Here is a 13,416-nt window from a genome sequence, read left to right as displayed (position 1 = left end):
TTAGATAAATTAAAAAACATTAATTCATTAATAAATTATTTTTCAGTTCATTTTCCATAACATAACCAAACACTAGAAAGTGTTTTCCAGTTTATTTTTTATTATACTACCAAACATCAGAAAATACTTTTCTGGAATTCATTTTTTCTGAAATTCACTTTCCAAAAAAAAACTACTTTCTTGCAAACAAATAGAGCCTAAATCTAAAGAGAGTTAGTTCAATTATACTCCTAATCAAATCTCTTCCATTATAGTTGTATAATACAAATAAAATCTCATGTTTTTGTTTTGCAAATTAAGGCTGCAAATTTGTGATATATATTGATGAGAGAGGCTAGAGAATTGGAACTAAAGGCTATAATATTGAGATTGAAACTTGGAATTAATTGTTAGGATTGATTAATTGGATTCTAGATTAAAATGAATCAATTGAACAAAATTGGACCTCAAATTTGAATTAAATTAATTTAACTAAATTGGATTTAATTGGGATTAATTGGTTTGAATTGGTTAGATTAAAACAAAATGGGACTAAAATGTTTTATTATACTACCAAATATCAGAAAATATTTTTTTTGGAATTCACTTTTCAAAAAAAAACTACTTTCCTGCAAACAAATGGAGCCTAAATCTAAAGAGAGTTAGTTCAATTACGCTCCCAATCAAATCCTTCAAATCTCTTCCATCATAGTTGTATAATACAAATAAAATCTCATGTTTTTGTTTTGCAAATTAAGGCTGCAAATTTGTGATATATATTGATGAGAGAGGCTAGAGAATTGGAACTAAAGGCTATAATATTGAGATTGAAACTTGGAATTAATTGTTAGGATTGATTAATTGGATTCTAGATTAAAATGAATCAATTGAACAAAATTGGACCTCAAATTTGAATTAAATTAATTTAACTAAATTGGATTTAATTGGGATTAATTGGTTTGAATTGGTTAGATTAAAACAAAATGGGACTAAAATGAATTATAAAAAAGTCAATTTGTCCCCTTAATATCTAATCCTCTTCATTATAGTCCTTGGCTTTATAACTTTGCAATTTCATTCAATTAAGATTTCTAATCTTAAAATTTCTTTCAGTTTAAACCTTAAATTCAATTAAATGATCTTTTCAATTTAGACCTTGGTATTACAAAAATTCCTAAATTGCATTTTTTTTTTCCATTTGTGTCCCTAATTGAATCATTTTATTCCTCTAGATTTAACAATTTGTTGCAAATTCATCCTTGATTCTTCCCATCTTCATTTTTAAAACAAATTGATTGTCAATTTTAAATTATATTTTCAATTATGCCCTCTATTGATTTCTAACTTAGCTATTTATTTCAAAATATCTTTGAACTTAAAATTTCTTTTAATCTTAGCCAAATGAAGTCCTTTTCTAAATTTCATCTTCAATTGAACTTTGATTACGATCCAAAAATTCTCAAATTTAATTTTTATACATGATACTCAATTATTGATCCAATTTTAACCCATTATATTTTCAATTATGCCCTCTATTGATTTCTAACTTAGCTATTTATTTCAAAATATCTTTGAACTTAAAATTTCTTTTAATCTTAGCCAAATGAAGTCCTTTTCTAAATTTCATCTTCAATTGAACTTTGATTACGATCCAAAAATTCTCAAATTTAATTTTTATACATGATACTCAATTATTGATCCAATTCTAACCCCCCCCCCTCTCTCTCTCTATATATATATATATATATGGAGACCAAGAATTGAGTATACTCATACTCGATTATACTAGAGGAGTTTATTCTTTTAAGTCTGATAGTTAAGCATAGCTCAATATATTTCAATTCATTTTTGATAGATGAGCTAACCATATTATTCAAATTGACATAACAAGAAATTAACATGACAACAAATTGAATAAGAGATTCACTTAGTTACTTTATATAGTACATGCTTAGTTTTTTATTTTACGTGGGGTGTCTGGGACAGTTTACGCGCATCACGACTAATTTCCACGGCCCACTAAACATCCTGCAAGCCCAGTGAGCAGGTAAGACACCGCGGGGATGACAGACATACACGGTAAGGCTCGAACCCAGATGCAAAGGAAGGGGACAAACCCCTCCCACTACTGGGCTAGAACCTTACTTGCGTACATGTCAAGAAATTAACATGACAACAAATTGAATAGGAGATTCACTTAATTACTTTATATAGTACATGCTTAGTTTTGGTTAGTGACATGTTTAAACTAGCACTGGGAATCACAATTTATACCTAATTGTTGTTATTTATAACATTATTCCATCAAATTATAATCATTACATCAATTCTTACCTAACTTTGATTTGTTAAAGATAAAGTGGTGGGAGTGGCAGTGATGGAGGAGGGTGAAGAAGAAGGAGGGGTGGTACGTAGTTACGGGAAAAACACAAATGTGGAAAAGGAGAGGAAGAGATGATGAAAAGAAGAGAGAAATGGAGTAAAATAGCTGGGATTTGGTGCAAACAGGAGAGGAAGATTGATCAGTGATGGGGAAAAGAAACAGTTTAGTCAGAAAAGGTGTAAGAGAAATAGGGAGGAATTATAGGGTATTTTATTTTTACAGTTGCAATGTTTGAAATGTTTGCGCTATTAGAATAACATAATTTATAGGGTTGTGTTGTTCCCAACAACACAAACCATCATGGGGTGTTGTTTTTCAAAAACAAATTTTTATTTGTGTTGCCTTTCTAAAATGTTTTGGAGAAAGTGCTGTTTTAGAAATAAAATAAAATTAAAAGTTTAGTGACAATGATTGATTGGTCCGACTCATGGATTATGATTTATGAGCTTTTTTTCAAGCCGGGAGAAATAAAATATCCAAATATCAAACACTTTAATAAATTAAAAGAAAAATTATATTGATTCTTCTATAGTTTAGTTTTTTTTTTACTTTATTTTTATTTTTTATTTATCAATGGATTTTTTTACTTGAAGAAAAAAACTAATAATTCAATCAATCCAAAATTTCCATTCCAAAAATAGAAATTAAAATCAAACCCGAGATAAAAGAAGTACAAGAAAATTAAACTGTAATTTCTTAAAAAAATATACAAAAAATAAAAATATAACTAAACTACTGGAGTATCAATATAATTTCTCATTTATTAAATCAATAAAAACACCCTTTTTTTTTAACAAACTAAGTGGTCACGGACAGCAATTTCACTCAAACCACACGCATAATTTGGCGATCTCACGGTCAGAAACCGGCTGGATTTCTTTATTTGATTGCACACACTGAACATAACAAGAAAATAAAGCCTAAATTACATAACCAGCTTGGAGCACAAAAAGGAGAGGGGTAGTTGGTGATGATACAGCTTAATTTTTAGGAAGTACTGAATGCTAGAATATCAGGATCTTGTTGAAAAAGAAGCATTTTATTTTCTTCCAAGCTCACTATTGCCTCAATTCCATTACCATCTTTAGTGTCGAAAAGCCTAATACACTCCCTTGGAACCTGCGAATTACCACCACACACCAAAGTTGGCTTTCCCCAACCAAAATCAGCTTCATACATAGGGAACCGACACCAGCAACCAAACATATAGACATCTACTTCATTTTCTATCAATGCTTTACTTACCTTCCGAAAGCCGTCCATCACCAGAAAAAAATAAGTCATCATCACTTGTAGCTTTTGAATAATTTGGGAAAGCATTTTCAATTCCGCTATTAATTCGACTTACCAATTCATGAAGTTTCACCTCGCTCTCATCACCTGGCTTGAATTGAGCGACTGCCCAGCTTACCAGGTTTCCACAGGAATTTTCTGGTATTGGTTGCTGTATCTTTCCTCGCAAATTAACTGGAACTTTCATGAGGGAAGGCCTCATACAGCCATGTCTGGCTTGAGACAACCTCATTAAACACCTCCATATAAGTGCTATCACAACCTTCACTCGTGTGACCTGGTAGTTGAGAGACTGATGTGAACCGCTAGCACTGAAATTTGTAGCTTCTTTCAGCTTCGAAATCGCTACACCATCGAACAAAAACATTTTAGTGACAATATTATTAGTTGTAGCTTTGATTGCAACAATATTCTCCGCTCTAAATGCAGCTCTTGGTGGGAAAATGGAAGCTAATTCGAAACTCGGGCAATGCACTTGATCGACCCCAAAGCGGCTTGCAGTAGTCCAGGCATTAATGAAGGTGAACACCGTGAATGCATCAGCAATCTTGTGTGTCAGAGATATACCTATAGCAATTCCACCACATTCGAACATGTTGAATTGAACAGCTAATGGAGAGCTATTACTTGGATCAAATCATCAAAGTAATGAGGAGCTAAGTGACTCTTCAAGTTGGTCTCAAGCTCACGGTCACCAAAAAGCTGAGAAAGAGAGCCATTTACTTGGGCTTCAAAAAATTCTGCCCCCTTGTCATTACATTCAATAAATGGATCCTCTTCTGCGCATCTTCCTGCGAATGGATAATAGAGGGCTAAGATTTCAGATAGTGAGTTTTGCATCTGCAAACTTTTTTCTGCATTTTTGACATCATATTCTTCACCATTAGCAGCGTAGTAGAAGATGGTAGGCACATAAACATACGGAGCAAGCTGGTCAAAAGATGATATTTTCAAGTTTTGAAGGTGGGGTGGAGTCGGAGATGATGGAGTAATCAATTTTCTAGATATGATTTGAACTTCCATGTTCAAATTTGCTTTGCTTCACAAGCCAGAGATCGGAGTAAGATTTTGATAGATCTGTAGAAATTTTTACACAAGTTTACAAACAATGCTTGGACCACGTTTTCGTTGGGAAATTGCCATTATTAAATACCCCACTTCTAAAAGATGATGGCTGTTATTATCAAAAAGGGTTATTAGTATAGTAACCAAAAGTCACAAAAAAAGCAAAGGTTAAGTGACCATTATTAAAGATGAGTTGGAGGGCATTATTATTATTATTTATAAATAGACGCCAGTAACCTTGTTGCAATGTACAATGGTAGTGTGAGCAACAAAGATGAGTTGGAGGGCATTATTATTATTTATAAATAGACGCCAGCAACCTTGTTGCAATATAGTAGTGTGAGCAATAAAAATAGAATTTGAGTGAAGTAATTTTCTTTTTTAATATGTGTTTTCATCCTTCTTTATTTATCTTTAATAATATTAGTTTTTTTTATAAATATAGGCGATTTGTCGAACCACATTAAATATTATATCAGTATACTTAGCCTCCAATAAACAATTATTAGTATATCACCGGTCTGGAATCCCCAATAATTAGAACCACATTAAATATTATGTCAGTATGCTTAACCTCCAATAAATAATTATTAGTATATCACTGGTTTGGAATCCCCAATAATTAATACAGAGCATATGGTTTAAAGTGGTGTTTGACTTTGTTCAAAAATAAAAATTGTCAAAATTATGTTATGACCATACCACTGTGTAGAGGAGGAAGAGACGAAGCCACTGGTGAAAACAGCGTCGAAAATAAACGTTGGACATGGCCACACGCATCGTCACGCGTCGATGAGGTTGTTGCCCACGCACGTAGATGCGCCTCCCATGTGCCATGAGTCTTCTTCATCCAGATGGATAAACCCAATCAGAATACCAGATGACCCCATCCACGTGGCTGACTCAGATGGAGGATGATACCAGCATGATGTCATCATGCATAGCTGGCATGTCATATCAGCTTCCAGTAAGTTGACACGCCAGCCTAGTGGGACCCACCTGCCACATCATCAGCCCAAGTCGGGCTGTAAGTCGAGGGGTAGGATCTAGTGTACCAGATTCTACATGCAACCGGATCTAAGATTAAAGCTAGACCTTTCATCATGCTAGAATTGTTTTGATCAAATCTTAGCTGTTTAAAATGCGATTTGAACGATTTTAAACTTGTTTCCAGCTAATTTGATCATTTTAGATGCAATGGTATAGTCCGATCATTCATATTGAGACTGAAAATGATGGTGGTAAATTATTAAAGAGGGATTGTTTGATCAGAAGGCATATGAAGGTCATCATGGTGCAACAACCAAAAGTCACAAATGAGGCAAAGGTTAAGTGACTACCATTATTGAAGATGAGTTGGAGCTGGTGACAGTATTATTGCCTATAAATAGGCACCAAAAGAGCAGCACAAAATGAGAGAGAGAGGATGTAGAATATGAAAGACGAAGAGAGAAAGAGAGGTTACCAAGGACAACAAACTTGCTGCAATATACAGTAATGCGTGTGAGTAATGAAAGTAAAGTTTGAGTGTCTGCTGCAATATGCAGCAATGTGTATGAGTAATGAAAGTAGAGTTTGAATGGAGTGATTTTCCACTTTCATGTATGTTGTCACCCTTCTTTATCTATCTCTAATAATATTAACTTCTCCCGTGGATATAAATAGTTTGTCGAACCACGTTAAATATTATATCAGTGTACTTAGCCACCAATAAGTAATTATCAATATATCACTGGTCTGAAATCCCCAATAGTTTTAAAGTAATTTATTACAAACTATCTATAGAGACATGATTATCCTATTTGTTTTTATATTTTAAAAATATTTAAAAAAATTGAAGTTTTTTATTTTTTTCTTTCAAATTAATCTTTTTTTGTTATTATTAGATTTTTTTAATACGCTAATATTAAAAATAATTTTTTTTATTTTTAAAAAATTATTTTAATATATTTTTAAATTAAAAACACTTTAAAATACAACTACACTCTATATATATATATAACCCCATTTTAAAGTAAATTTTTAGAAACTATCAATAGATGGGCATGGAGCTCTCCATCTCATAAACCCTTGGGCTACTTTAGCACGCGGCCTTTCTATCACTATTCCACCGTTGCGTGACCGAACCATCCTCCGTGGTCGGGTGCCACCAAAATCTACTTTCCATCATGTTGAATATGATCCACCACCTCCTATGGATACCCTTACCAAAAACACAAAATCCCAATCTTTGGCAAATTTTAAAATTACACTAGATCAAATTAATTCTATAATTAAAAGCAAAGGCAAACAAAACCGAAAGCGAAACCAAGTACACCACCTATGAGATCCTAGCCGCACAAATATGGCATTCTGTATCGTAGGCACGTAATTTTCTTAAAAATGATCAAAAAACCAAATTACTTATATCGGTCGATGGTCGTTCCAGACTGAATCCTCCACTTCAGTGTAGCTACTTTGGCAATGTGATATATAGAGCTTCTCCGATTGGTTTATCCGGTGACCTTTTATCGGAATCATTTGTGTGCACTGTAGAAAGAATTCACATAGAGATAAAGAAAATGAATGACGGGTATTTAAGATCTGCTCTTGACTACTTAGAAGAGGTTGGTGATGTAAACACTATTGTTGGAAGCTCTTGTCCAAATCTGACAGTTGTTAGTTGGATGCGATTGCCCTTCTATAAAGCTGATTTTGGATGGGGTGCTCCATTGCTTATGCGGCTGGCAACGATGTTCGAAATCCAAATCCAGCCAACGATGGGAGTTTCTCGTCGGCTTTATGCTTGGAGACTGATCATACGGAATCCTTTTGTATGTATTTAGAAGTGTTAATTTAATGTGCTTTTATAAAGCTGATTTTGGATGGGGTGCTCCATTGCTTATGCGATTGCCTTTCTTTTTCGTATTTGAATTTGTTTTATATATATATATTTGAAAGTGTTAATTTAGAGTGTTTTTAATGTAAAAAAAAAACATCAAATTGGTCCTTTTTAACTATCTTTTTGTTGCCTTTCATATATTGCCATTTCTATACCATAAAAAAAATACCTAACACAATGAACAAAAAAGTATATCCAAAAAAATAAATAAAAGATGAGAAATATAGATACACCAAGCTAGAGGTGATATATTCAAACAAATAGAAAATTAATGGTTGAAAATATATTTTTTAAATATAAAACATCTATGCTATGACTTTTCAATAACCAAGTGACTATAATTTGTCTCATTTGCTTTTAACTCTTTTAAAAAATTAAAAATTTAATGGATGAATTTCGGTTAAAAAAATAAAAATTTATTGTGATGTTGGAATTTCGGTTAAAAAAATAAAAATTTATTTTATTTTGATATTTATAGATTTATTGTGATCTTATATAAACATCTTGATATTTAATTGATTCTTAATTATATTTTTTATTTTTTATTATATAATTAAATAAAATATTATAAAAAAATAGTTAAACCCAGATAATATATTTAACTAATTAATTTTAATTAAATAGAAATCAAACATTATGATTTATTTTGATTGCATAAATTATTCTTGATTTATTAATTAAAATATACATGCATAGATTTATTATTACGTTACGTGTATAATGCCATCATAGTAATTTTTTAAAATTATCCACCTCTTGATTATCAAATAGATGGAGTTCTCAACTGTGTTCTCATTGATCTCATAATGTGTTGTCTTTTCATGTTACTCTCTTAATATGTAATCGCTTAGCATTTTGTTGTTTTACTTTTTAGCTAGGATTAATTGGAGGTTAAAATTAATTACGGCTGTGTAAGATTTTTTAACATCATCATCATTTAAATGGCCTAAGCAATTCACTCTTGGCCCTGCTATGTTGAAGAAGACACATTAATTTTATTTTATGGCCCTGCTATGTTGAAGAAGACACATTATTTTTTTTTTTTGTCTGATATTCTAGTTAAGTTTTTTTTAAAAAATATTTTATTGTATATAAATAAAAATAAAAAAATTTATATTTACACTTCATTTTAAGTTAAAATTTGGGTTCTTATTGCATTAAAGATTCTCTCCTAGAAACATTACTCAATACTGCTCTATTTATAAAAACAATCTTTTTTTTATTTGATTGTAAAGCAAAACAAACTTCTATCATTAATTTTAATGGACGGTTAAGATTTATTTTTCAACATTAAATATTAAGATTTTATTAACCCAAGAGCCTTAAAATCTCCCATTAATTTTTCTAATAAAAATTCCAAAAAATTCTAACTCGAGCAGCTAGAGAGGGAATGAACACAGCCATGAATAATATTTTCTCAACTCCGGCATTACAGTTTCATGTATATCCACTCAAAGAAATTAAAGAAAAAAGGTCAGACTTTCTTTATGCATTCTTTTAATAGTCCCTAATCTTCCAGCTGAGAAGTTCACATTTAGAGGAAATATATATATATATATATATGATAACATGAGAAGTTCACATTTAGAGGAAATATATATATATGATAACAAAAAAAAACTCATTAAGTTATAATTAATTGCATACATCGCTATTTCTATATTTTTTTTATTGTTTAATGGCACAGTTTGTTTTGACAGTATAAATATGTTTTTGAAAAAAAAATATTTTTAAATTATTTTAATATATTAATATTTAAAATAAATTTAAAAAAGATTGTTATTGCAGAAAAGAAAATGCCGACAAACATGGACCCAACATTAAATGAGTTTGACCGGTGTCGCAAATCTAACTAGCCATAGGAACGAAGACCACAAGCTCTACGCTGTATGGAATTCATGCGGTAGATAAGAAAAATATCTATTGATAATAATTATGATCATTAAAATAATTTATTTTAATGCTTGTGAATTTTATTTTATAAAAGAGTTTCACTAAGTTCTACTTTCACCTTCAAGTTTTCAAACAAATCAAATCATAAAGAGTTTTTAGGTTTCAGATGGATTTGTAATTTGACTTTTTTTATGGGTTATTTAAAGATATATACAAATTTATTTAAATAATTTAAAGATATACACACTATGGTGTTTTTTGGTAAATATTGAAAAATAATTTATTTAAATGTAAAATATTTTTGCCTTCACATTTTAATGACAAGAGGTTTTCATAATCTGGCCAGAGGAGACGAGTATTACATACTTTAATTTTTCAAAAAAAAATTAGAGATGAACAATAAGTTGTTTATTCTATAAAAAAACTCAGATATTGATTTTTTATTTTTTTTTATTTTTTAATATTTTATTGATTTTTAATTGGGAAAATATTATTTATTTTATTTTGATATTTGTAAATTTATTGTAATCATATAAATGCATCAAAATTAAGTTGATTTTTAATTTTATTAGTGTTTATTTTTTATTATATAATTAAATAAAAATATAAAAAATAATTGAAATTAAATAACAAATTTAATTGATTAATTTCGGCTACTTAGGAATCAAATATTATAAATTATGTAAATAATTCTTGATTTATTAATTAAATAAATGCATACATTTTTTAATTTATTGTTGACATTTTTTAATTAAAAATATGTATAAAATCTTATCATATTAATTTTTTAAAAGTATCCAAGTACAAGGTGCAGATCAAATAGATGGAGTGCTCGACGTTGTTCTAATTGACTTTTAAGGAATTAAGTTTTTTTTTTTTTTACAAGATATCAAAATTACAAGACAACCATTCTCGCGGACCCCAACCTTAGAAAGGGAACCCTATAGCCTTGTTGTTGTCTCTAATAATTGCATATAAGCTTGTGGTCTTGATTCTGACGGTAAGTAGGTAGAATTTAATTATTAATGCATGGCAAGACGTGGAATGGGGCTTTTGTTTTTTGTATAAGCACTTTAAAAAAAAATCATTCCAAAATAATACAGTTTCTTAAAAAAAATATATGAAATATCACAGTTTGAAAATATAATATTTATAATTTATTTTTATTTAAAATAATTATTTAAAAAAATATGAAATGATTTGTACATTAAAAGAGAGAAAAAAAGGAATAAAAAATAAAAAAATATCAAAAATATACTGAAATTTTAATTATAATACCATTAATATCATTAAGAAAAATCACAAATTATAATACCATTAATATCATTAAGAAATATCACAACAAAATAAATGCACCAACACAAAATAAAACAAAGTCACCGAAAGAAACCCAAATAAATCACACGTTGTGGTAAAGATAAATGAGCCACCGTTACCTTTTTCCAGCAAATGGGTGATGCTCTTGGGCTCTTTTAATCTTTTTGTAGAAATTCTCAAATTTATTTATTTATTTATTAAATTATATAATTTTTAATTTATTTGATTATATATATACTTAAATATTTTAATTTATTCAACTCAAATGTTACGGATAAATATATATAACATGTTAAATTAGATTAAAAATTTTAAAATAGTTAAAGTTTATTAAATTCAGTGAAACTTGATTAAAATTAGTCAAGCTCAATAAAATTAAGTAAAATCATATTGATTTTACGAGTTTGATAAAAGTAAAAAATTTATTGGTAATTTTTAATAATGCTGAAATAGAGTATCATGAAACTAAAAATGATTTAGAGATTTAAAATAATGTCAATCTAGATAATTCAAATACTTTAGAGTTAAATATTTTTTTTTCTAAATTAACGTGGGTGTCCGGGTCAACTTGCACGCACCACGACTAATCCTACGGGTCCTGAAGTTAACGACCATATAAGCCTCTAGTGGTCATTATATAAGCAACCAAGAACTTGAATCTGAGACTACAGAGGGAGCAAACCTCTTAGTCCCAAGTTCTTACCATTTGGCCACTACTTAGATGGTTAGAGTTAAATATTATTTTTTTTAGATTAACATGGGTGTCTGGGCCAGCTTGCCCACACCATGACTAATCCCACAGGCCCTAAAGTTAACGACCATGTAAACCTCTAGTGACCATCATATGAGAAACCAAGAACTCGAACCTGAGACCACAGAGGAAATAAAACCTTTAGTCCCAAGTTCTTACCACTTGGCTACTACCTAGATGGTTAGAGTTAAATATTTTTTTTTTTAGATTAACGTGGGTGTCCGGGCCAGCTTGCACGCACTACGACTAATCCCACGGGCCCTCAAATTAACGAACATGTAAGTCTTTAGTAGCCATCATATGAGCAACTAAGGACTCGAACCTGAGACCACAGAGGGAGCAAAGCCCTTAGTCTCATGTTTTTACCATTTGGCCAGTATCTAGATGGTTAGAGTTAAATATTATTTTTTTAGATTAACGTGGGTGTTCGGGCCAGCTTGCGTGCACCATGATTAATCCCACGGGCCCTGAAATTAACGACCATGTAAGCTTCCAGTGACCATTATATGAGCAACCAAGGACTCGAACTTGACACCACAGAAGGAGCAAACCACTTGATCTCAAGTTCTTACCACTTGACCAGTGCCTAGGTGATTAGAGTTAAATATTATTTTGTTTAGATTAACATGGGTGTCTGGGCCAACTTACGTGCACCACGACTAATCCTACGGGCCCTGAAGTTAACGACCATGTAAGCTTCCAGTGGCCATCATATGAGCAACCAAGAACTTGAACCTGAGACCACAGAGGAAATAAACCCTTTAGTCCCAAGTTCTTACCACTTGGCTACTACCTAGATGGTTAGAGTTAAATTTTTTTTTTTTTAGATTAACGTGGGTGTCCGGGCTAGCTTGCGCGCACCATGACTAATCTCACAGTCCCTAAAGTTAACGACCATGTAAACCTCTAGTGACCATCATATGAGAAACCAAGAACTCGAACCTGAGACCACAGAGGAAATAAACCCTTTAGTCCCAAGTTCTTACCACTTGGCTACTACCTAGATGGTTAGAGTTAAATTTTTTTTTTTTTAGATTAACGTGGGTGTCCGGGCCAGCTTGCACGCACCACGACTAATCTCACGGGCCCTCAAATTAACGAACATGTAAGTCTTTAGTAGCCATCATATGAACAACTAAGGATTCGAACCTGAGACTACAAAGGGAGCAAAGCCCTTAGTCTCATGTTTTTACCACTTGGCCAGTACCTAGATGGTTAGAGTTAAATATTATTTTTTTAGATTAACGTGGGTGTTCGGGCCAGCTTGCGTGCACCATGATTAATCCCACGGGCCCTGAAATTAACGACCATGTAAGCTTCCAGTGACCATTATATGAGCAACCAAGGACTCGAACTTGACACCACAGAAGGAGCAAACCACTTGATCTCAAGTTCTTACCACTTGACCAGTGCCTAGGTGATTAGAGTTAAATATTATTTTGTTTAGATTAACATGGGTGTCTGGGCCAACTTACGTGCACCACGACTAATCCTACGGGCCCTGAAGTTAACGACCATGTAAGCTTCCAGTGGCCATCATATGCACAACCAAGAACTTGAAGCTGAGACCATAGAGGGAGCAAACCCCTTAGTCTTTAGTTCTTACCACTTGGCCAATACCTAGATGGTTAGAGTTAAATATTATTTTTTTTAGATTAACGTGGGTGTCCGAGCCAGCTTGCGCGCACCACGACTAATCCCACAGGCCCTGAAGTTAACGACCATGTAAGCCTTCAATGGCAATCATATGAGCAACCAAGAACTTGAACTAACCAAGGACTCAAACCTGAGACCACATAAGGAGCGAACCCCTTGATCCCACGTTCTTACCACTTGGCCACTACCTAGATGGTT

The sequence above is a fragment of the Populus euphratica genome, unplaced genomic scaffold, assembly GCF_000495115.2.
Source record: "Populus euphratica unplaced genomic scaffold, PopEup_1.0 scaffold801.1, whole genome shotgun sequence".
In the NCBI taxonomy this organism is placed as follows: Eukaryota; Viridiplantae; Streptophyta; class Magnoliopsida; order Malpighiales; family Salicaceae; genus Populus; species Populus euphratica.
This window is presented reverse-complemented; position numbering follows the sequence as displayed.